Consider the following 22227-nt stretch of genomic DNA (forward strand, 5'->3'; position numbering starts at 1 on the left):
CAGTTTAACAGAATGCCACAGACTAATCAACCAAACTTTTTGGGTTGGGTTCTCTTTTATAGTCTGCAGGCATTAAATGAAAGAAGTCAGTGTTCCAGCAGAAGGAGACAACGTTTCAGAAAAGGCATTGTAGCAAACCAAAAAAGAAATTTTAAGCGCAGCAGAGTAACCAGCGCACATACCTGTTAGCTCAGGTGAGTTTAAAAGGCTGCTGTTGATAACAAGGGCATTTGCTAAATAGATGGTGTGTGTGCAACAATATACTGAAAGGTCAATTATATTGTGCAGCTTATCTCACCACCTGTAGTTATTTAGGTGAAAGCTCCAAAATGCTTGCCTAATATGTCTGTTTATCCAAAAGGAAGTAAAAAGGGAGAGCTAGAAAGATAGCATTGCATCACATTACATGGCAATGCAATGCACAGTTGCTGAAGTTGAACCAAAATGAGCTTGTAATCTGGCTTCTGCAACTTTGAACATGAAAAATCCAATGAGGAGAAGAAAAGCAAAGCCAAAGAGTCCATCCCAAAATCCGACAAACAAGCAAAATGAACAAAAAACATTGAATTCAATTCTTTCTGATTTTAGAAACTGCATTAAAGAAGGGGTGCACCGGTCCTGGAGATACTGCAATACCAGGTCAATGCGTGGAGTGGACAGAGCAAGCTCTTTTTCCATCTCCCTGTTCTAAAAATCCATTTAATATATGGTCCCCAGATAGGGGACGTATCAGATATTAAACTGATAAGAACAGATACTACACTTGATCTTAGCCAAAAGGCCGAGAAGCGATAACCAGAATTGGTTTCAAACTACGGAGCCACCCAAGGATCCTGAAAAGTCCATTTGTGGAGATGAGCTCCTGGACTCCCGTTAAGAAGACATGTTGTCAACCTCTAGATCCCTTACATGCCTGCACTTTTCGGCTTGCTGCTGCTGCAATCCACGCGTTTTAGATCTGCATAACTCCACCTCTTTAAACACAGCACCTTCACCCCCTGCTGTTCCCACCCGCCTCAACACCGTTGGAAGGGAGGAGAACCAATTAAGGCGGGGGGTGGGGTGGAACGAGCAGCTGTCTACCCTTAGCAGGAGGGCTCCTGATTACATACCTCTCCTGCTGCTGCTGCTGCTGCTGGCTGTCCAGCAGCAGACTGAAGGTGGCTGCTGCTGTGCACAGGTATATAAAGGCTCAGAGCCTATTATGACACGCGCAGCCAGCGTTCCATTGCCACATTCCATCTACTGCAGGCAGGATACCTGGCTGGCTGAATGTCGCTGAGAAGCTCACAGAGACCGCCATAAGCAACAGTTTAACAGAATGCCACAGACTAATCAACCAAACTTTTTGGGTTGGGTTCTCTTTTATAGTCTGCAGGCATTAAATGAAAGAAGTCAGTGTTCCAGCAGAAGGAGACAACGTTTCAGAAAAGGCATTGTAGCAAACCAAAAAAGAAATTTTAAGCGCAGCAGAGTAACCAGCGCACATACCTGTTAGCTCAGGTGAGTTTAAAAGGCTGCTGTTGATAACAAGGGCATTTGCTAAATAGATGGTGTGTGTGCAACAATATACTGAAAGGTCAATTATATTGTGCAGCTTATCTCACCACCTGTAGTTATTTAGGTGAAAGCTCCAAAATGCTTGCCTAATATGTCTGTTTATCCAAAAGGAAGTAAAAAGGGAGAGCTAGAAAGATAGCATTGCATCACATTACATGGCAATGCAATGCACAGTTGCTGAAGTTGAACCAAAATGAGCTTGTAATCTGGCTTCTGCAACTTTGAACATGAAAAATCCAATGAGGAGAAGAAAAGCAAAGCCAAAGAGTCCATCCCAAAATCCGACAAACAAGCAAAATGAACAAAAAACATTGAATTCAATTCTTTCTGATTTTAGAAACTGCATTAAAGAAGGGGTGCACCGGTCCTGGAGATACTGCAATACCAGGTCAATGCGTGGAGTGGACAGAGCAAGCTCTTTTTCCATCTCCCTGTTCTAAAAATCCATTTAATATATGGTCCCCAGATAGGGGACGTATCAGATATTAAACTGATAAGAACAGATACTACACTTGATCTTAGCCAAAAGGCCGAGAAGCGATAACCAGAATTGGTTTCAAACTACGGAGCCACCCAAGGATCCTGAAAAGTCCATTTGTGGAGATGAGCTCCTGGACTCCCGTTAAGAAGACATGTTGTCAACCTCTAGATCCCTTACATGCCTGCACTTTTCGGCTTGCTGCTGCTGCAATCCACGCGTTTTAGATCTGCATAACTCCACCTCTTTAAACACAGCACCTTCACCCCCTGCTGTTCCCACCCGCCTCAACACCGTTGGAAGGGAGGAGAACCAATTAAGGCGGGGAGTGGGGTGGAACGAGCAGCTGTCTACCCTTAGCAGGAGGGCTCCTGATTACATACCTCTCCTGCTGCTGCTGCTGCTGGCTGTCCAGCAGCAGACTGAAGGTGGCTGCTGCTGTGCACAGGTATATAAAGGCTCAGAGCCTATTATGACACGCGCAGCCAGCGTTCCATTGCCACATTCCATCTACTGCAGGCAGGATACCTGGCTGGCTGAATGTCGCTGAGAAGCTCACAGAGACCGCCATAAGCAACAGTTTAACAGAATGCCACAGACTAATCAACCAAACTTTTTGGGTTGGGTTCTCTTTTATAGTCTGCAGGCATTAAATGAAAGAAGTCAGTGTTCCAGCAGAAGGAGACAACGTTTCAGAAAAGGCATTGTAGCAAACCAAAAAAGAAATTTTAAGCGCAGCAGAGTAACCAGCGCACATACCTGTTAGCTCAGGTGAGTTTAAAAGGCTGCTGTTGATAACAAGGGCATTTGCTAAATAGATGGTGTGTGTGCAACAATATACTGAAAGGTCAATTATATTGTGCAGCTTATCTCACCACCTGTAGTTATTTAGGTGAAAGCTCCAAAATGCTTGCCTAATATGTCTGTTTATCCAAAAGGAAGTAAAAAGGGAGAGCTAGAAAGATAGCATTGCATCACATTACATGGCAATGCAATGCACAGTTGCTGAAGTTGAACCAAAATGAGCTTGTAATCTGGCTTCTGCAACTTTGAACATGAAAAATCCAATGAGGAGAAGAAAAGCAAAGCCAAAGAGTCCATCCCAAAATCCGACAAACAAGCAAAATGAACAAAAAACATTGAATTCAATTCTTTCTGATTTTAGAAACTGCATTAAAGAAGGGGTGCACCGGTCCTGGAGATACTGCAATACCAGGTCAATGCGTGGAGTGGACAGAGCAAGCTCTTTTTCCATCTCCCTGTTCTAAAAATCCATTTAATATATGGTCCCCAGATAGGGGACGTATCAGATATTAAACTGATAAGAACAGATACTACACTTGATCTTAGCCAAAAGGCCGAGAAGCGATAACCAGAATTGGTTTCAAACTACGGAGCCACCCAAGGATCCTGAAAAGTCCATTTGTGGAGATGAGCTCCTGGACTCCCGTTAAGAAGACATGTTGTCAACCTCTAGATCCCTTACATGCCTGCACTTTTCGGCTTGCTGCTGCTGCAATCCACGCGTTTTAGATCTGCATAACTCCACCTCTTTAAACACAGCACCTTCACCCCCTGCTGTTCCCACCCGCCTCAACACCGTTGGAAGGGAGGAGAACCAATTAAGGCGGGGGGTGGGGTGGAACGAGCAGCTGTCTACCCTTAGCAGGAGGGCTCCTGATTACATACCTCTCCTGCTGCTGCTGCTGCTGGCTGTCCAGCAGCAGACTGAAGGTGGCTGCTGCTGTGCACAGGTATATAAAGGCTCAGAGCCTATTATGACACGCGCAGCCAGCGTTCCATTGCCACATTCCATCTACTGCAGGCAGGATACCTGGCTGGCTGAATGTCGCTGAGAAGCTCACAGAGACCGCCATAAGCAACAGTTTAACAGAATGCCACAGACTAATCAACCAAACTTTTTGGGTTGGGTTCTCTTTTATAGTCTGCAGGCATTAAATGAAAGAAGTCAGTGTTCCAGCAGAAGGAGACAACGTTTCAGAAAAGGCATTGTAGCAAACCAAAAAAGAAATTTTAAGCGCAGCAGAGTAACCAGCGCACATACCTGTTAGCTCAGGTGAGTTTAAAAGGCTGCTGTTGATAACAAGGGCATTTGCTAAATAGATGGTGTGTGTGCAACAATATACTGAAAGGTCAATTATATTGTGCAGCTTATCTCACCACCTGTAGTTATTTAGGTGAAAGCGCCAAAATGCTTGCCTAATATGTCTGTTTATCCAAAAGGAAGTAAAAAGGGAGAGCTAGAAAGATAGCATTGCATCACATTACATGGCAATGCAATGCACAGTTGCTGAAGTTGAACCAAAATGAGCTTGTAATCTGGCTTCTGCAACTTTGAACATGAAAAATCCAATGAGGAGAAGAAAAGCAAAGCCAAAGAGTCCATCCCAAAATCCGACAAACAAGCAAAATGAACAAAAAACATTGAATTCAATTCTTTCTGATTTTAGAAACTGCATTAAAGAAGGGGTGCACCGGTCCTGGAGATACTGCAATACCAGGTCAATGCGTGGAGTGGACAGAGCAAGCTCTTTTTCCATCTCCCTGTTCTAAAAATCCATTTAATATATGGTCCCCAGATAGGGGACGTATCAGATATTAAACTGATAAGAACAGATACTACACTTGATCTTAGCCAAAAGGCCGAGAAGCGATAACCAGAATTGGTTTCAAACTACGGAGCCACCCAAGGATCCTGAAAAGTCCATTTGTGGAGATGAGCTCCTGGACTCCCGTTAAGAAGACATGTTGTCAACCTCTAGATCCCTTACATGCCTGCACTTTTCGGCTTGCTGCTGCTGCAATCCACGCGTTTTAGATCTGCATAACTCCACCTCTTTAAACACAGCACCTTCACCCCCTGCTGTTCCCACCCGCCTCAACACCGTTGGAAGGGAGGAGAACCAATTAAGGCGGGGGGTGGGGTGGAACGAGCAGCTGTCTACCCTTAGCAGGAGGGCTCCTGATTACATACCTCTCCTGCTGCTGCTGCTGCTGGCTGTCCAGCAGCAGACTGAAGGTGGCTGCTGCTGTGCACAGGTATATAAAGGCTCAGAGCCTATTATGACACGCGCAGCCAGCGTTCCATTGCCACATTCCATCTACTGCAGGCAGGATACCTGGCTGGCTGAATGTCGCTGAGAAGCTCACAGAGACCGCCATAAGCAACAGTTTAACAGAATGCCACAGACTAATCAACCAAACTTTTTGGGTTGGGTTCTCTTTTATAGTCTGCAGGCATTAAATGAAAGAAGTCAGTGTTCCAGCAGAAGGAGACAACGTTTCAGAAAAGGCATTGTAGCAAACCAAAAAAGAAATTTTAAGCGCAGCAGAGTAACCAGCGCACATACCTGTTAGCTCAGGTGAGTTTAAAAGGCTGCTGTTGATAACAAGGGCATTTGCTAAATAGATGGTGTGTGTGCAACAATATACTGAAAGGTCAATTATATTGTGCAGCTTATCTCACCACCTGTAGTTATTTAGGTGAAAGCGCCAAAATGCTTGCCTAATATGTCTGTTTATCCAAAAGGAAGTAAAAAGGGAGAGCTAGAAAGATAGCATTGCATCACATTACATGGCAATGCAATGCACAGTTGCTGAAGTTGAACCAAAATGAGCTTGTAATCTGGCTTCTGCAACTTTGAACATGAAAAATCCAATGAGGAGAAGAAAAGCAAAGCCAAAGAGTCCATCCCAAAATCCGACAAACAAGCAAAATGAACAAAAAACATTGAATTCAATTCTTTCTGATTTTAGAAACTGCATTAAAGAAGGGGTGCACCGGTCCTGGAGATACTGCAATACCAGGTCAATGCGTGGAGTGGACAGAGCAAGCTCTTTTTCCATCTCCCTGTTCTAAAAATCCATTTAATATATGGTCCCCAGATAGGGGACGTATCAGATATTAAACTGATAAGAACAGATACTACACTTGATCTTAGCCAAAAGGCCGAGAAGCGATAACCAGAATTGGTTTCAAACTACGGAGCCACCCAAGGATCCTGAAAAGTCCATTTGTGGAGATGAGCTCCTGGACTCCCGTTAAGAAGACATGTTGTCAACCTCTAGATCCCTTACATGCCTGCACTTTTCGGCTTGCTGCTGCTGCAATCCACGCGTTTTAGATCTGCATAACTCCACCTCTTTAAACACAGCACCTTCACCCCCTGCTGTTCCCACCCGCCTCAACACCGTTGGAAGGGAGGAGAACCAATTAAGGCGGGGGGTGGGGTGGAACGAGCAGCTGTCTACCCTTAGCAGGAGGGCTCCTGATTACATACCTCTCCTGCTGCTGCTGCTGCTGGCTGTCCAGCAGCAGACTGAAGGTGGCTGCTGCTGTGCACAGGTATATAAAGGCTCAGAGCCTATTATGACACGCGCAGCCAGCGTTCCATTGCCACATTCCATCTACTGCAGGCAGGATACCTGGCTGGCTGAATGTCGCTGAGAAGCTCACAGAGACCGCCATAAGCAACAGTTTAACAGAATGCCACAGACTAATCAACCAAACTTTTTGGGTTGGGTTCTCTTTTATAGTCTGCAGGCATTAAATGAAAGAAGTCAGTGTTCCAGCAGAAGGAGACAACGTTTCAGAAAAGGCATTGTAGCAAACCAAAAAAGAAATTTTAAGCGCAGCAGAGTAACCAGCGCACATACCTGTTAGCTCAGGTGAGTTTAAAAGGCTGCTGTTGATAACAAGGGCATTTGCTAAATAGATGGTGTGTGTGCAACAATATACTGAAAGGTCAATTATATTGTGCAGCTTATCTCACCACCTGTAGTTATTTAGGTGAAAGCTCCAAAATGCTTGCCTAATATGTCTGTTTATCCAAAAGGAAGTAAAAAGGGAGAGCTAGAAAGATAGCATTGCATCACATTACATGGCAATGCAATGCACAGTTGCTGAAGTTGAACCAAAATGAGCTTGTAATCTGGCTTCTGCAACTTTGAACATGAAAAATCCAATGAGGAGAAGAAAAGCAAAGCCAAAGAGTCCATCCCAAAATCCGACAAACAAGCAAAATGAACAAAAAACATTGAATTCAATTCTTTCTGATTTTAGAAACTGCATTAAAGAAGGGGTGCACCGGTCCTGGAGATACTGCAATACCAGGTCAATGCGTGGAGTGGACAGAGCAAGCTCTTTTTCCATCTCCCTGTTCTAAAAATCCATTTAATATATGGTCCCCAGATAGGGGACGTATCAGATATTAAACTGATAAGAACAGATACTACACTTGATCTTAGCCAAAAGGCCGAGAAGCGATAACCAGAATTGGTTTCAAACTACGGAGCCACCCAAGGATCCTGAAAAGTCCATTTGTGGAGATGAGCTCCTGGACTCCCGTTAAGAAGACATGTTGTCAACCTCTAGATCCCTTACATGCCTGCACTTTTCGGCTTGCTGCTGCTGCAATCCACGCGTTTTAGATCTGCATAACTCCACCTCTTTAAACACAGCACCTTCACCCCCTGCTGTTCCCACCCGCCTCAACACCGTTGGAAGGGAGGAGAACCAATTAAGGCGGGGGGTGGGGTGGAACGAGCAGCTGTCTACCCTTAGCAGGAGGGCTCCTGATTACATACCTCTCCTGCTGCTGCTGCTGCTGGCTGTCCAGCAGCAGACTGAAGGTGGCTGCTGCTGTGCACAGGTATATAAAGGCTCAGAGCCTATTATGACACGCGCAGCCAGCGTTCCATTGCCACATTCCATCTACTGCAGGCAGGATACCTGGCTGGCTGAATGTCGCTGAGAAGCTCACAGAGACCGCCATAAGCAACAGTTTAACAGAATGCCACAGACTAATCAACCAAACTTTTTGGGTTGGGTTCTCTTTTATAGTCTGCAGGCATTAAATGAAAGAAGTCAGTGTTCCAGCAGAAGGAGACAACGTTTCAGAAAAGGCATTGTAGCAAACCAAAAAAGAAATTTTAAGCGCAGCAGAGTAACCAGCGCACATACCTGTTAGCTCAGGTGAGTTTAAAAGGCTGCTGTTGATAACAAGGGCATTTGCTAAATAGATGGTGTGTGTGCAACAATATACTGAAAGGTCAATTATATTGTGCAGCTTATCTCACCACCTGTAGTTATTTAGGTGAAAGCTCCAAAATGCTTGCCTAATATGTCTGTTTATCCAAAAGGAAGTAAAAAGGGAGAGCTAGAAAGATAGCATTGCATCACATTACATGGCAATGCAATGCACAGTTGCTGAAGTTGAACCAAAATGAGCTTGTAATCTGGCTTCTGCAACTTTGAACATGAAAAATCCAATGAGGAGAAGAAAAGCAAAGCCAAAGAGTCCATCCCAAAATCCGACAAACAAGCAAAATGAACAAAAAACATTGAATTCAATTCTTTCTGATTTTAGAAACTGCATTAAAGAAGGGGTGCACCGGTCCTGGAGATACTGCAATACCAGGTCAATGCGTGGAGTGGACAGAGCAAGCTCTTTTTCCATCTCCCTGTTCTAAAAATCCATTTAATATATGGTCCCCAGATAGGGGACGTATCAGATATTAAACTGATAAGAACAGATACTACACTTGATCTTAGCCAAAAGGCCGAGAAGCGATAACCAGAATTGGTTTCAAACTACGGAGCCACCCAAGGATCCTGAAAAGTCCATTTGTGGAGATGAGCTCCTGGACTCCCGTTAAGAAGACATGTTGTCAACCTCTAGATCCCTTACATGCCTGCACTTTTCGGCTTGCTGCTGCTGCAATCCACGCGTTTTAGATCTGCATAACTCCACCTCTTTAAACACAGCACCTTCACCCCCTGCTGTTCCCACCCGCCTCAACACCGTTGGAAGGGAGGAGAACCAATTAAGGCGGGGGGTGGGGTGGAACGAGCAGCTGTCTACCCTTAGCAGGAGGGCTCCTGATTACATACCTCTCCTGCTGCTGCTGCTGCTGGCTGTCCAGCAGCAGACTGAAGGTGGCTGCTGCTGTGCACAGGTATATAAAGGCTCAGAGCCTATTATGACACGCGCAGCCAGCGTTCCATTGCCACATTCCATCTACTGCAGGCAGGATACCTGGCTGGCTGAATGTCGCTGAGAAGCTCACAGAGACCGCCATAAGCAACAGTTTAACAGAATGCCACAGACTAATCAACCAAACTTTTTGGGTTGGGTTCTCTTTTATAGTCTGCAGGCATTAAATGAAAGAAGTCAGTGTTCCAGCAGAAGGAGACAACGTTTCAGAAAAGGCATTGTAGCAAACCAAAAAAGAAATTTTAAGCGCAGCAGAGTAACCAGCGCACATACCTGTTAGCTCAGGTGAGTTTAAAAGGTTGCTGTTGATAACAAGGGCATTTGCTAAATAGATGGTGTGTGTGCAACAATATACTGAAAGGTCAATTATATTGTGCAGCTTATCTCACCACCTGTAGTTATTTAGGTGAAAGCTCCAAAATGCTTGCCTAATATGTCTGTTTATCCAAAAGGAAGTAAAAAGGGAGAGCTAGAAAGATAGCATTGCATCACATTACATGGCAATGCAATGCACAGTTGCTGAAGTTGAACCAAAATGAGCTTGTAATCTGGCTTCTGCAACTTTGAACATGAAAAATCCAATGAGGAGAAGAAAAGCAAAGCCAAAGAGTCCATCCCAAAATCTGACAAACAAGCAAAATGAACAAAAAACATTGAATTCAATTCTTTCTGATTTTAGAAACTGCATTAAAGAAGGGGTGCACCGGTCCTGGAGATACTGCAATACCAGGTCAATGCGTGGAGTGGACAGAGCAAGCTCTTTTTCCATCTCCCTGTTCTAAAAATCCATTTAATATATGGTCCCCAGATAGGGGACGTATCAGATATTAAACTGATAAGAACAGATACTACACTTGATCTTAGCCAAAAGGCCGAGAAGCGATAACCAGAATTGGTTTCAAACTACGGAGCCACCCAAGGATCCTGAAAAGTCCATTTGTGGAGATGAGCTCCTGGACTCCCGTTAAGAAGACATGTTGTCAACCTCTAGATCCCTTACATGCCTGCAGTTTTCGGCTTGCTGCTGCTGCAATCCACGCGTTTTAGATCTGCATAACTCCACCTCTTTAAACACAGCACCTTCACCCCCTGCTGTTCCCACCCGCCTCAACACCGTTGGAAGGGAGGAGAACCAATTAAGGCGGGGGGTGGGGTGGAACGAGCAGCTGTCTACCCTTAGCAGGAGGGCTCCTGATTACATACCTCTCCTGCTGCTGCTGCTGCTGGCTGTCCAGCAGCAGACTGAAGGTGGCTGCTGCTGTGCACAGGTATATAAAGGCTCAGAGCCTATTATGACACGCGCAGCCAGCGTTCCATTGCCACATTCCATCTACTGCAGGCAGGATACCTGGCTGGCTGATTGTCGCTGAGAAGCTCACAGAGACCGCCATAAGCAACAGTTTAACAGAATGCCACAGACTAATCAACCAAACTTTTTGGGTTGGGTTCTCTTTTATAGTCTGCAGGCATTAAATGAAAGAAGTCAGTGTTCCAGCAGAAGGAGACAACGTTTCAGAAAAGGCATTGTAGCAAACCAAAAAAGAAATTTTAAGCGCAGCAGAGTAACCAGCGCACATACCTGTTAGCTCAGGTGAGTTTAAAAGGCTGCTGTTGATAACAAGGGCATTTGCTAAATAGATGGTGTGTGTGCAACAATATACTGAAAGGTCAATTATATTGTGCAGCTTATCTCACCACCTGTAGTTATTTAGGTGAAAGCTCCAAAATGCTTGCCTAATATGTCTGTTTATCCAAAAGGAAGTAAAAAGGGAGAGCTAGAAAGATAGCATTGCATCACATTACATGGCAATGCAATGCACAGTTGCTGAAGTTGAACCAAAATGAGCTTGTAATCTGGCTTCTGCAACTTTGAACATGAAAAATCCAATGAGGAGAAGAAAAGCAAAGCCAAAGAGTCCATCCCAAAATCCGACAAACAAGCAAAATGAACAAAAAACATTGAATTCAATTCTTTCTGATTTTAGAAACTGCATTAAAGAAGGGGTGCACCGGTCCTGGAGATACTGCAATACCAGGTCAATGCGTGGAGTGGACAGAGCAAGCTCTTTTTCCATCTCCCTGTTCTAAAAATCCATTTAATATATGGTCCCCAGATAGGGGACGTATCAGATATTAAACTGATAAGAACAGATACTACACTTGATCTTAGCCAAAAGGCCGAGAAGCGATAACCAGAATTGGTTTCAAACTACGGAGCCACCCAAGGATCCTGAAAAGTCCATTTGTGGAGATGAGCTCCTGGACTCCCGTTAAGAAGACATGTTGTCAACCTCTAGATCCCTTACATGCCTGCACTTTTCGGCTTGCTGCTGCTGCAATCCACGCGTTTTAGATCTGCATAACTCCACCTCTTTAAACACAGCACCTTCACCCCCTGCTGTTCCCACCCGCCTCAACACCGTTGGAAGGGAGGAGAACCAATTAAGGCGGGGGGTGGGGTGGAACGAGCAGCTGTCTACCCTTAGCAGGAGGGCTCCTGATTACATACCTCTCCTGCTGCTGCTGCTGCTGGCTGTCCAGCAGCAGACTGAAGGTGGCTGCTGCTGTGCACAGGTATATAAAGGCTCAGAGCCTATTATGACACGCGCAGCCAGCGTTCCATTGCCACATTCCATCTACTGCAGGCAGGATACCTGGCTGGCTGAATGTCGCTGAGAAGCTCACAGAGACCGCCATAAGCAACAGTTTAACAGAATGCCACAGACTAATCAACCAAACTTTTTGGGTTGGGTTCTCTTTTATAGTCTGCAGGCATTAAATGAAAGAAGTCAGTGTTCCAGCAGAAGGAGACAACGTTTCAGAAAAGGCATTGTAGCAAACCAAAAAAGAAATATTAAGCGCAGCAGAGTAACCAGCGCACATACCTGTTAGCTCAGGTGAGTTTAAAAGGCTGCTGTTGATAACAAGGGCATTTGCTAAATAGATGGTGTGTGTGCAACAATATACTGAAAGGTCAATTATATTGTGCAGCTTATCTCACCACCTGTAGTTATTTAGGTGAAAGCTCCAAAATGCTTGCCTAATATGTCTGTTTATCCAAAAGGAAGTAAAAAGGGAGAGCTAGAAAGATAGCATTGCATCACATTACATGGCAATGCAATGCACAGTTGCTGAAGTTGAACCAAAATGAGCTTGTAATCTGGCTTCTGCAACTTTGAACATGAAAAATCCAATGAGGAGAAGAAAAGCAAAGCCAAAGAGTCCATCCCAAAATCCGACAAACAAGCAAAATGAACAAAAAACATTGAATTCAATTCTTTCTGATTTTAGAAACTGCATTAAAGAAGGGGTGCACCGGTCCTGGAGATACTGCAATACCAGGTCAATGCGTGGAGTGGACAGAGCAAGCTCTTTTTCCATCTCTCTGTTCTAAAAATCCATTTAATATATGGTCCCCAGATAGGGGACGTATCAGATATTAAACTGATAAGAACAGATACTACACTTGATCTTAGCCAAAAGGCCGAGAAGCGATAACCAGAATTGGTTTCAAACTACGGAGCCACCCAAGGATCCTGAAAAGTCCATTTGTGGAGATGAGCTCCTGGACTCCCGTTAAGAAGACATGTTGTCAACCTCTAGATCCCTTACATGCCTGCACTTTTCGGCTTGCTGCTGCTGCAATCCACGCGCTTTAGATCTGCATAACTCCACCTCTTTAAACACAGCACCTTCACCCCCTGCTGTTCCCACCCGCCTCAACACCGTTGGAAGGGAGGAGAACCAATTAAGGCGGGGGGTGGGGTGGAACGAGCAGCTGTCTACCCTTAGCAGGAGGGCTCCTGATTACATACCTCTCCTGCTGCTGCTGCTGCTGCTGGCTGTCCAGCAGCAGACTGAAGGTGGCTGCTTCTGTGCACAGGTATATAAAGGCTCAGAGCCTATTATGACACGCGCAGCCAGCGTTCCATTGCCACATTCCATCTACTGCAGGCAGGATACCTGGCTGGCTGAATGTCGCTGAGAAGCTCACAGAGACCGCCATAAGCAACAGTTTAACAGAATGCCACAGACTAATCAACCAAACTTTTTGGGTTGGGTTCTCTTTTATAGTCTGCAGGCATTAAATGAAAGAAGTCAGTGTTCCAGCAGAAGGAGACAACGTTTCAGAAAAGGCATTGTAGCAAACCAAAAAAGAAATTTTAAGCGCAGCAGAGTAACCAGCGCACATACCTGTTAGCTCAGGTGAGTTTAAAAGGCTGCTGTTGATAACAAGGGCATTTGCTAAATAGATGGTGTGTGTGCAACAATATACTGAAAGGTCAATTATATTGTGCAGCTTATCTCACCACCTGTAGTTATTTAGGTGAAAGCTCCAAAATGCTTGCCTAATATGTCTGTTTATCCAAAAGGAAGTAAAAAGGGAGAGCTAGAAAGATAGCATTGCATCACATTACATGGCAATGCAATGCACAGTTGCTGAAGTTGAACCAAAATGAGCTTGTAATCTGGCTTCTGCAACTTTGAACATGAAAAATCCAATGAGGAGAAGAAAAGCAAAGCCAAAGAGTCCATCCCAAAATCCGACAAACAAGCAAAATGAACAAAAAACATTGAATTCAATTCTTTCTGATTTTAGAAACTGCATTAAAGAAGGGGTGCACCGGTCCTGGAGATACTGCAATACCAGGTCAATGCGTGGAGTGGACAGAGCAAGCTCTTTTTCCATCTCCCTGTTCTAAAAATCCATTTAATATATGGTCCCCAGATAGGGGACGTATCAGATATTAAACTGATAAGAACAGATACTACACTTGATCTTAGCCAAAAGGCCGAGAAGCGATAACCAGAATTGGTTTCAAACTATGGAGCCACCCAAGGATCCTGAAAAGTCCATTTGTGGAGATGAGCTCCTGGACTCCCGTTAAGAAGACATGTTGTCAACCTCTAGATCCCTTACATGCCTGCACTTTTCGGCTTGCTGCTGCTGCAATCCACGCGTTTTAGATCTGCATAACTCCACCTCTTTAAACACAGCACCTTCACCCCCTGCTGTTCCCACCCGCCTCAACACCGTTGGAAGGGAGGAGAACCAATTAAGGCGGGGGGTGGGGTGGAACGAGCAGCTGTCTACCCTTAGCAGGAGGGCTCCTGATTACATACCTCTCCTGCTGCTGCTGCTGCTGGCTGTCCAGCAGCAGACTGAAGGTGGCTGCTGCTGTGCACAGGTATATAAAGGCTCAGAGCCTATTATGACACGCGCAGCCAGCGTTCCATTGCCACATTCCATCTACTGCAGGCAGGATACCTGGCTGGCTGAATGTCGCTGAGAAGCTCACAGAGACCGCCATAAGCAACAGTTTAACAGAATGCCACAGACTAATCAACCAAACTTTTTGGGTTGGGTTCTCTTTTATAGTCTGCAGGCATTAAATGAAAGAAGTCAGTGTTCCAGCAGAAGGAGACAACGTTTCAGAAAAGGCATTGTAGCAAACCAAAAAAGAAATTTTAAGCGCAGCAGAGTAACCAGCGCACATACCTGTTAGCTCAGGTGAGTTTAAAAGGCTGCTGTTGATAACAAGGGCATTTGCTAAATAGATGGTGTGTGTGCAACAATATACTGAAAGGTCAATTATATTGTGCAGCTTATCTCACCACCTGTAGTTATTTAGGTGAAAGCTCCAAAATGCTTGCCTAATATGTCTGTTTATCCAAAAGGAAGTAAAAAGGGAGAGCTAGAAAGATAGCATTGCATCACATTACATGGCAATGCAATGCACAGTTGCTGAAGTTGAACCAAAATGAGCTTGTAATCTGGCTTCTGCAACTTTGAACATGAAAAATCCAATGAGGAGAAGAAAAGCAAAGCCAAAGAGTCCATCCCAAAATCCGACAAACAAGCAAAATGAACAAAAAACATTGAATTCAATTCTTTCTGATTTTAGAAACTGCATTAAAGAAGGGGTGCACCGGTCCTGGAGATACTGCAATACCAGGTCAATGCGTGGAGTGGACAGAGCAAGCTCTTTTTCCATCTCCCTGTTCTAAAAATCCATTTAATATATGGTCCCCAGATAGGGGACGTATCAGATATTAAACTGATAAGAACAGATACTACACTTGATCTTAGCCAAAAGGCCGAGAAGCGATAACCAGAATTGGTTTCAAACTACGGAGCCACCCAAGGATCCTGAAAAGTCCATTTGTGGAGATGAGCTCCTGGACTCCCGTTAAGAAGACATGTTGTCAACCTCTAGATCCCTTACATGCCTGCACTTTTCGGCTTGCTGCTGCTGCAATCCACGCGTTTTAGATCTGCATAACTCCACCTCTTTAAACACAGCACCTTCACCCCCTGCTGTTCCCACCCGCCTCAACACCGTTGGAAGGGAGGAGAACCAATTAAGGCGGGGGGTGGGGTGGAACGAGCAGCTGTCTACCCTTAGCAGGAGGGCTCCTGATTACATACCTCTCCTGCTGCTGCTGCTGCTGGCTGTCCAGCAGCAGACTGAAGGTGGCTGCTGCTGTGCACAGGTATATAAAGGCTCAGAGCCTATTATGACACGCGCAGCCAGCGTTCCATTGCCACATTCCATCCACTGCAGGCAGGATACCTGGCTGGCTGAATGTCGCTGAGAAGCTCACAGAGACCGCCATAAGCAACAGTTTAACAGAATGCCACAGACTAATCAACCAAACTTTTTGGGTTGGGTTCTCTTTTATAGTCTGCAGGCATTAAATGAAAGAAGTCAGTGTTCCAGCAGAAGGAGACAACGTTTCAGAAAAGGCATTGTAGCAAACCAAAAAAGAAATTTTAAGCGCAGCAGAGTAACCAGCGCACATACCTGTTAGCTCAGGTGAGTTTAAAAGGCTGCTGTTGATAACAAGGGCATTTGCTAAATAGATGGTGTGTGTGCAACAATATACTGAAAGGTCAATTATATTGTGCAGCTTATCTCACCACCTGTAGTTATTTAGGTGAAAGCTCCAAAATGCTTGCCTAATATGTCTGTTTATCCAAAAGGAAGTAAAAAGGGAGAGCTAGAAAGATAGCATTGCATCACATTACATGGCAATGCAATGCACAGTTGCTGAAGTTGAACCAAAATGAGCTTGTAATCTGGCTTCTGCAACTTTGAACATGAAAAATCCAATGAGGAGAAGAAAAGCAAAGCCAAAGAGTCCATCCCAAAATCCGACAAACAAGCAAAATGAACAAAAAACATTGAATTCAATTCTTTCTGATTTTAGAAACTGCATTAAAGAAGGGGTGCACCGGTCCTGGAGATACTGCAATACCAGGTCAATGCGTGGAGTGGACAGAGCAAGCTCTTTTTCCATCTCCCTGTTCTAAAAATCCATTTAATATATGGTCCCCAGATAGGGGACGTATCAGATATTAAACTGATAAGAACAGATACTACACTTGATCTTAGCCAAAAGGCCGAGAAGCGATAACCAGAATTGGTTTCAAACTACGGAGCCACCCAAGGATCCTGAAAAGTCCATTTGTGGAGATGAGCTCCTGGACTCCCGTTAAGAAGACATGTTGTCAACCTCTAGATCCCTTACATGCCTGCACTTTTCGGCTTGCTGCTGCTGCAATCCACGCGTTTTAGATCTGCATAACTCCACCTCTTTAAACACAGCACCTTCACCCCCTGCTGTTCCCACCCGCCTCAACACCGTTGGAAGGGAGGAGAACCAATTAAGGCGGGGGGTGGGGTGGAACGAGCAGCTGTCTACCCTTAGCAGGAGGGCTCCTGATTACATACCTCTCCTGCTGCTGCTGCTGCTGGCTGTCCAGCAGCAGACTGAAGGTGGCTGCTGCTGTGCACAGGTATATAAAGGCTCAGAGCCTATTATGACACGCGCAGCCAGCGTTCCATTGCCACATTCCATCTACTGCAGGCAGGATACCTGGCTGGCTGAATGTCGCTGAGAAGCTCACAGAGACCGCCATAAGCAACAGTTTAACAGAATGCCACAGACTAATCAACCAAACTTTTTGGGTTGGGTTCTCTTTTATAGTCTGCAGGCATTAAATGAAAGAAGTCAGTGTTCCAGCAGAAGGAGACAACGTTTCAGAAAAGGCATTGTAGCAAACCAAAAAAGAAATTTTAAGCGCAGCAGAGTAACCAGCGCACATACCTGTTAGCTCAGGTGAGTTTAAAAGGCTGCTGTTGATAACAAGGGCATTTGCTAAATAGATGGTGTGTGTGCAACAATATACTGAAAGGTCAATTATATTGTGCAGCTTATCTCACCACCTGTAGTTATTTAGGTGAAAGCTCCAAAATGCTTGCCTAATATGTCTGTTTATCCAAAAGGAAGTAAAAAGGGAGAGCTAGAAAGATAGCATTGCATCACATTACATGGCAATGCAATGCACAGTTGCTGAAGTTGAACCAAAATGAGCTTGTAATCTGGCTTCTGCAACTTTGAACATGAAAAATCCAATGAGGAGAAGAAAAGCAAAGCCAAAGAGTCCATCCCAAAATCCGACAAACAAGCAAAATGAACAAAAAACATTGAATTCAATTCTTTCTGATTTTAGAAACTGCATTAAAGAAGGGGTGCACCGGTCCTGGAGATACTGCAATACCAGGTCAATGCGTGGAGTGGACAGAGCAAGCTCTTTTTCCATCTCCCTGTTCTAAAAATCCATTTAATATATGGTCCCCAGATAGGGGACGTATCAGATATTAAACTGATAAGAACAGATACTACACTTGATCTTAGCCAAAAGGCCGAGAAGCGATAACCAGAATTGGTTTCAAACTACGGAGCCACCCAAGGATCCTGAAAAGTCCATTTGTGGAGATGAGCTCCTGGACTCCCGTTAAGAAGACATGTTGTCAACCTCTAGATCCCTTACATGCCTGCACTTTTCGGCTTGCTGCTGCTGCAATCCACGCGTTTTAGATCTGCATAACTCCACCTCTTTAAACACAGCACCTTCACCCCCTGCTGTTCCCACCCGCCTCAACACCGTTGGAAGGGAGGAGAACCAATTAAGGCTGGGGGTGGGGTGGAACGAGCAGCTGTCTACCCTTAGCAGGAGGGCTCCTGATTACATACCTCTCCTGCTGCTGCTGCTGCTGGCTGTCCAGCAGCAGACTGAAGGTGGCTGCTGCTGTGCACAGGTATATAAAGGCTCAGAGCCTATTATGACACACGCAGCCAGCGTTCCATTACCACATTCCATCTACTGCAGGCAGGATACCTGGCTGGCTGAATGTCGCTGAGAAGCTCACAGAGACCGCCATAAGCAACAGTTTAACAGAATGCCACAGACTAATCAACCAAACTTTTTGGGTTGGGTTCTCTTTTATAGTCTGCAGGCATTAAATGAAAGAAGTCAGTGTTCCAGCAGAAGGAGACAACGTTTCAGAAAAGGCATTGTAGCAAACCAAAAAAGAAATTTTAAGCGCAGCAGAGTAACCAGCGCACATACCTGTTAGCTCAGGTGAGTTTAAAAGGCTGCTGTTGATAACAAGGGCATTTGCTAAATAGATGGTGTGTGTGCAACAATATACTGAAAGGTCAATTATATTGTGCAGCTTATCTCACCACCTGTAGTTATTTAGGTGAAAGCTCCAAAATGCTTGCCTAATATGTCTGTTTATCCAAAAGGAAGTAAAAAGGGAGAGCTAGAAAGATAGCATTGCATCACATTACATGGCAATGCAATGCACAGTTGCTGAAGTTGAACCAAAATGAGCTTGTAATCTGGCTTCTGCAACTTTGAACATGAAAAATCCAATGAGGAGAAGAAAAGCAAAGCCAAAGAGTCCATCCCAAAATCCGACAAACAAGCAAAATGAACAAAAAACATTGAATTCAATTCTTTCTGATTTTAGAAACTGCATTAAAGAAGGGGTGCACCGGTCCTGGAGATACTGCAATACCAGGTCAATGCGTGGAGTGGACAGAGCAAGCTCTTTTTCCATCTCCCTGTTCTAAAAATCCATTTAATATATGGTCCCCAGATAGGGGACGTATCAGATATTAAACTGATAAGAACAGATTTTTTTTTTTTTTTTTTTTTTTTTTTTAGAACCTATTCAGGTTAAAATTAAAGTCCACTCCACAGTCCTCTTCTCCCCAAAGGGAGACAAGACGTGGACTCCTACTTAAATCATCATCAGGTTTTGGTACTTTTAATGTCAGAAAAAAAAATTACAAAAATACAACAATACTTACAAAGAAAGAAATGTTTCAGAACCTGAATGGATACCAAAAAAATAAAAATTAAATTATAACTGTATTAACAACAGTAATAACATCAAGTAAAATACTTGTAACCATTATCAAAAGCATGAACCCCAACCCAACTCAGAACCTTAAGGGACAAATCTTCAAACCTTGATGCTGAAAAAACTTGTTTCGATACACCATCTGGTATTCTATATTTCACACAAAAAACATTTTTATCTCTTATTAGTTCTTTCCTAACATTCTCTATAAGATAGTCCAAACGTTTCTCATCATACAACTTACGGTACAACCGGTTAAAATATTCTGCATTCTTTATAAACATAGGTTGTTGAAAAACAACTATATTTTCTTCCATTGCCACCTCCACTTCCTGTTCCTTTCTCTTTTCTTGCTTTTTAACCTTACCACGGCCAGTTCCCTGACTTACACCTCCCATTTCACTCTCTACCCTATCCCCCCAATCTACTCTTGTTTTCTCCATCTCCCTCTGCACTCCTACAGGTTTGCTTTCTTTTCCCTTTACCACCAACACCTTTTCTACACTTTCCTCCTTTCTCTCTACCAAAACCTTTTTAACCACTACCTCCTTCTCTTTATTTCTTTTCCTCTTTGGGCAATTCTTAAAAACATGCGTATCTTCCTGACACAAGTTGCACTTCCTCCGATCTTTACAATCCTTTGACTCATGATCACCTTTTTTGCAAAAACCACATACACCACCCGAACAATTTTCCTTTCCATGCCCGTATTGACGACAAACTCGACAAAAAGTGGGTATACCACTGAAAAAAATATCACCATTTATATTACCCAACTTAAACCTAGCTGGGGGAAGCAACACAGTCCCCTGCTCATCTTCTTTGAAACGGACCAAAAATTTCCACTTCGAAGTCCAAAAACCAAATTCATTATAAATCTTCCCTTTTGGTGTTACTGACAAACAAAAAAACTCCAAAAATGTAAGAACATCCTCTTCGTCCACCAATGGAGAGTACATTTTAACAATGATCCATTTATCTCTAACGGGGAAGTGTGGCATTACACTTATCCCCTCCATTCTTTTATCCTGGCTTGCAGTCATTTTCCTTAGATATCCTTCAAAAAAAACTTTGTCAACAAAAACTATATCATAAACACCCCTCCTGGGGTAGTCCATTATCGCCAACACTTCTTCTGTCTTCAAACCAAAAAGATCCACAAGAACTTGACTCATCACATACCTAAAATCCTTTTGATCTCGAAAGTTCTCCTGAACAACCAAACGAATAGAATTCTGCACCTTAGCGAATTCAGGCACATGATCTTCCTCTCCTTCATGTGATGCTGCAGACATCTTCTTCACAAACAGGTTCTCCTCTTCTCAATAGAAACCTTCAACACCGAAGTGCCAGGTAGATGATCGCCTCCCGTTGCCCGGGGACTAATCCGACTCCCTAATAGCAGCAGGGAGGTGAAGCCCTGCTGAAAAACAGAGCGATCCCCCCAGGCCAAGGAGCCGGGTACCCGGAGCACCTCTCAGCCAAGACCAAGGCAGCAGCCGCTAGATCACTGCACTTGATCTTAGCCAAAAGGCCGAGAAGCGATAACCAGAATTGGTTTCAAACTACGGAGCCACCCAAGGATCCTGAAAAGTCCATTTGTGGAGATGAGCTCCTGGACTCCCGTTAAGAAGACATGTTGTCAACCTCTAGATCCCTTACATGCCTGCACTTTTCGGCTTGCTGCTGCTGCAATCCACGCGTTTTAGATCTGCATAACTCCACCTCTTTAAACACAGCACCTTCACCCCCTGCTGTTCCCACCCGCCTCAACACCGTTGGAAGGGAGGAGAACCAATTAAGGCGGGGGGTGGGGTGGAACGAGCAGCTGTCTACCCTTAGCAGGAGGGCTCCTGATTACATACCTCTCCTGCTGCTGCTGCTGCTGGCTGTCCAGCAGCAGACTGAAGGTGGCTGCTGCTGTGCACAGGTATATAAAGGCTCAGAGCCTATTATGACACGCGCAGCCAGCGTTCCATTGCCACATTCCATCTACTGCAGGCAGGATACCTGGCTGGCTGAATGTCGCTGAGAAGCTCACAGAGACCGCCATAAGCAACAGTTTAACAGAATGCCACAGACTAATCAACCAAACTTTTTGGGTTGGGTTCTCTTTTATAGTCTGCAGGCATTAAATGAAAGAAGTCAGTGTTCCAGCAGAAGGAGACAACGTTTCAGAAAAGGCATTGTAGCAAACCAAAAAAGAAATTTTAAGCGCAGCAGAGTAACCAGCGCACATACCTGTTAGCTCAGGTGAGTTTAAAAGGCTGCTGTTGATAACAAGGGCATTTGCTAAATAGATGGTGTGTGTGCAACAATATACTGAAAGGTCAATTATATTGTGCAGCTTATCTCACCACCTGTAGTTATTTAGGTGAAAGCTCCAAAATGCTTGCCTAATATGTCTGTTTATCCAAAAGGAAGTAAAAAGGGAGAGCTAGAAAGATAGCATTGCATCACATTATATGGCAATGCAATGCACAGTTGCTGAAGTTGAACCAAAATGAGCTTGTAATCTGGCTTCTGCAACTTTGAACATGAAAAATCCAATGAGGAGAAGAAAAGCAAAGCCAAAGAGTCCATCCCAAAATCCGACAAACAAGCAAAATGAACAAAAAACATTGAATTCAATTCTTTCTGATTTTAGAAACTGCATTAAAGAAGGGGTGCACCGGTCCTGGAGATACTGCAATACCAGGTCAATGCGTGGAGTGGACAGAGCAAGCTCTTTTTCCATCTCCCTGTTCTAAAAATCCATTTAATATATGGTCCCCAGATAGGGGACGTATCAGATATTAAACTGATAAGAACAGATACTACACTTGATCTTAGCCAAAAGGCCGAGAAGCGATAACCAGAATTGGTTTCAAACTACGGAGCCACCCAAGGATCCTGAAAAGTCCATTTGTGGAGATGAGCTCCTGGACTCCCGTTAAGAAGACATGTTGTCAAC

The 22227-nt window shown here is 44.3% G+C and overlaps 16 non-coding genes across 16 annotated transcripts; all 16 read right to left on the bottom strand.

Annotated features, from left to right (window-relative positions):
• Window positions 1-602: 602 nt before the first annotated feature.
• Window positions 603-793, bottom strand: LOC141194120 (U2 spliceosomal RNA). Its single transcript, XR_012266914.1, has one exon. It is a non-coding gene; the product is annotated as a U2 spliceosomal RNA (small nuclear RNA).
• Window positions 794-1911: 1118 nt separating this feature from the next.
• On the bottom strand, window positions 1912-2102 carry LOC141194121 (U2 spliceosomal RNA). Its single transcript, XR_012266915.1, has one exon. It is a non-coding gene; the product is annotated as a U2 spliceosomal RNA (small nuclear RNA).
• Window positions 2103-3217: 1115 nt separating this feature from the next.
• LOC141194122 (U2 spliceosomal RNA) lies at window positions 3218-3408 on the bottom strand. The gene has a single exon (XR_012266916.1). It is a non-coding gene; the product is annotated as a U2 spliceosomal RNA (small nuclear RNA).
• Window positions 3409-4523: 1115 nt separating this feature from the next.
• Window positions 4524-4714, bottom strand: LOC141194123 (U2 spliceosomal RNA). Its single transcript, XR_012266917.1, has one exon. It is a non-coding gene; the product is annotated as a U2 spliceosomal RNA (small nuclear RNA).
• Window positions 4715-5829: 1115 nt separating this feature from the next.
• On the bottom strand, window positions 5830-6020 carry LOC141194125 (U2 spliceosomal RNA). The gene has a single exon (XR_012266919.1). It is a non-coding gene; the product is annotated as a U2 spliceosomal RNA (small nuclear RNA).
• Window positions 6021-7135: 1115 nt separating this feature from the next.
• Window positions 7136-7326, bottom strand: LOC141194126 (U2 spliceosomal RNA). The gene has a single exon (XR_012266920.1). It is a non-coding gene; the product is annotated as a U2 spliceosomal RNA (small nuclear RNA).
• A 1115-nt stretch (window positions 7327-8441) lies between these two features.
• Window positions 8442-8632, bottom strand: LOC141194127 (U2 spliceosomal RNA). Its single transcript, XR_012266921.1, has one exon. It is a non-coding gene; the product is annotated as a U2 spliceosomal RNA (small nuclear RNA).
• A 1115-nt stretch (window positions 8633-9747) lies between these two features.
• On the bottom strand, window positions 9748-9938 carry LOC141194128 (U2 spliceosomal RNA). The gene has a single exon (XR_012266922.1). It is a non-coding gene; the product is annotated as a U2 spliceosomal RNA (small nuclear RNA).
• Window positions 9939-11053: 1115 nt separating this feature from the next.
• On the bottom strand, window positions 11054-11244 carry LOC141194129 (U2 spliceosomal RNA). Its single transcript, XR_012266923.1, has one exon. It is a non-coding gene; the product is annotated as a U2 spliceosomal RNA (small nuclear RNA).
• Window positions 11245-12359: 1115 nt separating this feature from the next.
• On the bottom strand, window positions 12360-12550 carry LOC141193574 (U2 spliceosomal RNA). The gene has a single exon (XR_012266481.1). It is a non-coding gene; the product is annotated as a U2 spliceosomal RNA (small nuclear RNA).
• A 1118-nt stretch (window positions 12551-13668) lies between these two features.
• On the bottom strand, window positions 13669-13859 carry LOC141194131 (U2 spliceosomal RNA). The gene has a single exon (XR_012266925.1). It is a non-coding gene; the product is annotated as a U2 spliceosomal RNA (small nuclear RNA).
• A 1115-nt stretch (window positions 13860-14974) lies between these two features.
• On the bottom strand, window positions 14975-15165 carry LOC141194132 (U2 spliceosomal RNA). Its single transcript, XR_012266926.1, has one exon. It is a non-coding gene; the product is annotated as a U2 spliceosomal RNA (small nuclear RNA).
• A 1115-nt stretch (window positions 15166-16280) lies between these two features.
• Window positions 16281-16471, bottom strand: LOC141194133 (U2 spliceosomal RNA). Its single transcript, XR_012266927.1, has one exon. It is a non-coding gene; the product is annotated as a U2 spliceosomal RNA (small nuclear RNA).
• A 1115-nt stretch (window positions 16472-17586) lies between these two features.
• Window positions 17587-17777, bottom strand: LOC141194134 (U2 spliceosomal RNA). The gene has a single exon (XR_012266928.1). It is a non-coding gene; the product is annotated as a U2 spliceosomal RNA (small nuclear RNA).
• Window positions 17778-18892: 1115 nt separating this feature from the next.
• LOC141193679 (U2 spliceosomal RNA) lies at window positions 18893-19082 on the bottom strand. The gene has a single exon (XR_012266569.1). It is a non-coding gene; the product is annotated as a U2 spliceosomal RNA (small nuclear RNA).
• A 2853-nt stretch (window positions 19083-21935) lies between these two features.
• Window positions 21936-22126, bottom strand: LOC141194135 (U2 spliceosomal RNA). The gene has a single exon (XR_012266929.1). It is a non-coding gene; the product is annotated as a U2 spliceosomal RNA (small nuclear RNA).
• Window positions 22127-22227: the final 101 nt, after the last annotated feature.

The sequence above is a fragment of the Phyllobates terribilis genome, unplaced genomic scaffold (assembly GCF_046119375.1).
Source record: "Phyllobates terribilis strain yellow unplaced genomic scaffold, ASM4611937v1 Scaffold_66__1_contigs__length_7565176, whole genome shotgun sequence".
NCBI classification, from domain to species: Eukaryota; Metazoa; Chordata; class Amphibia; order Anura; family Dendrobatidae; genus Phyllobates; species Phyllobates terribilis.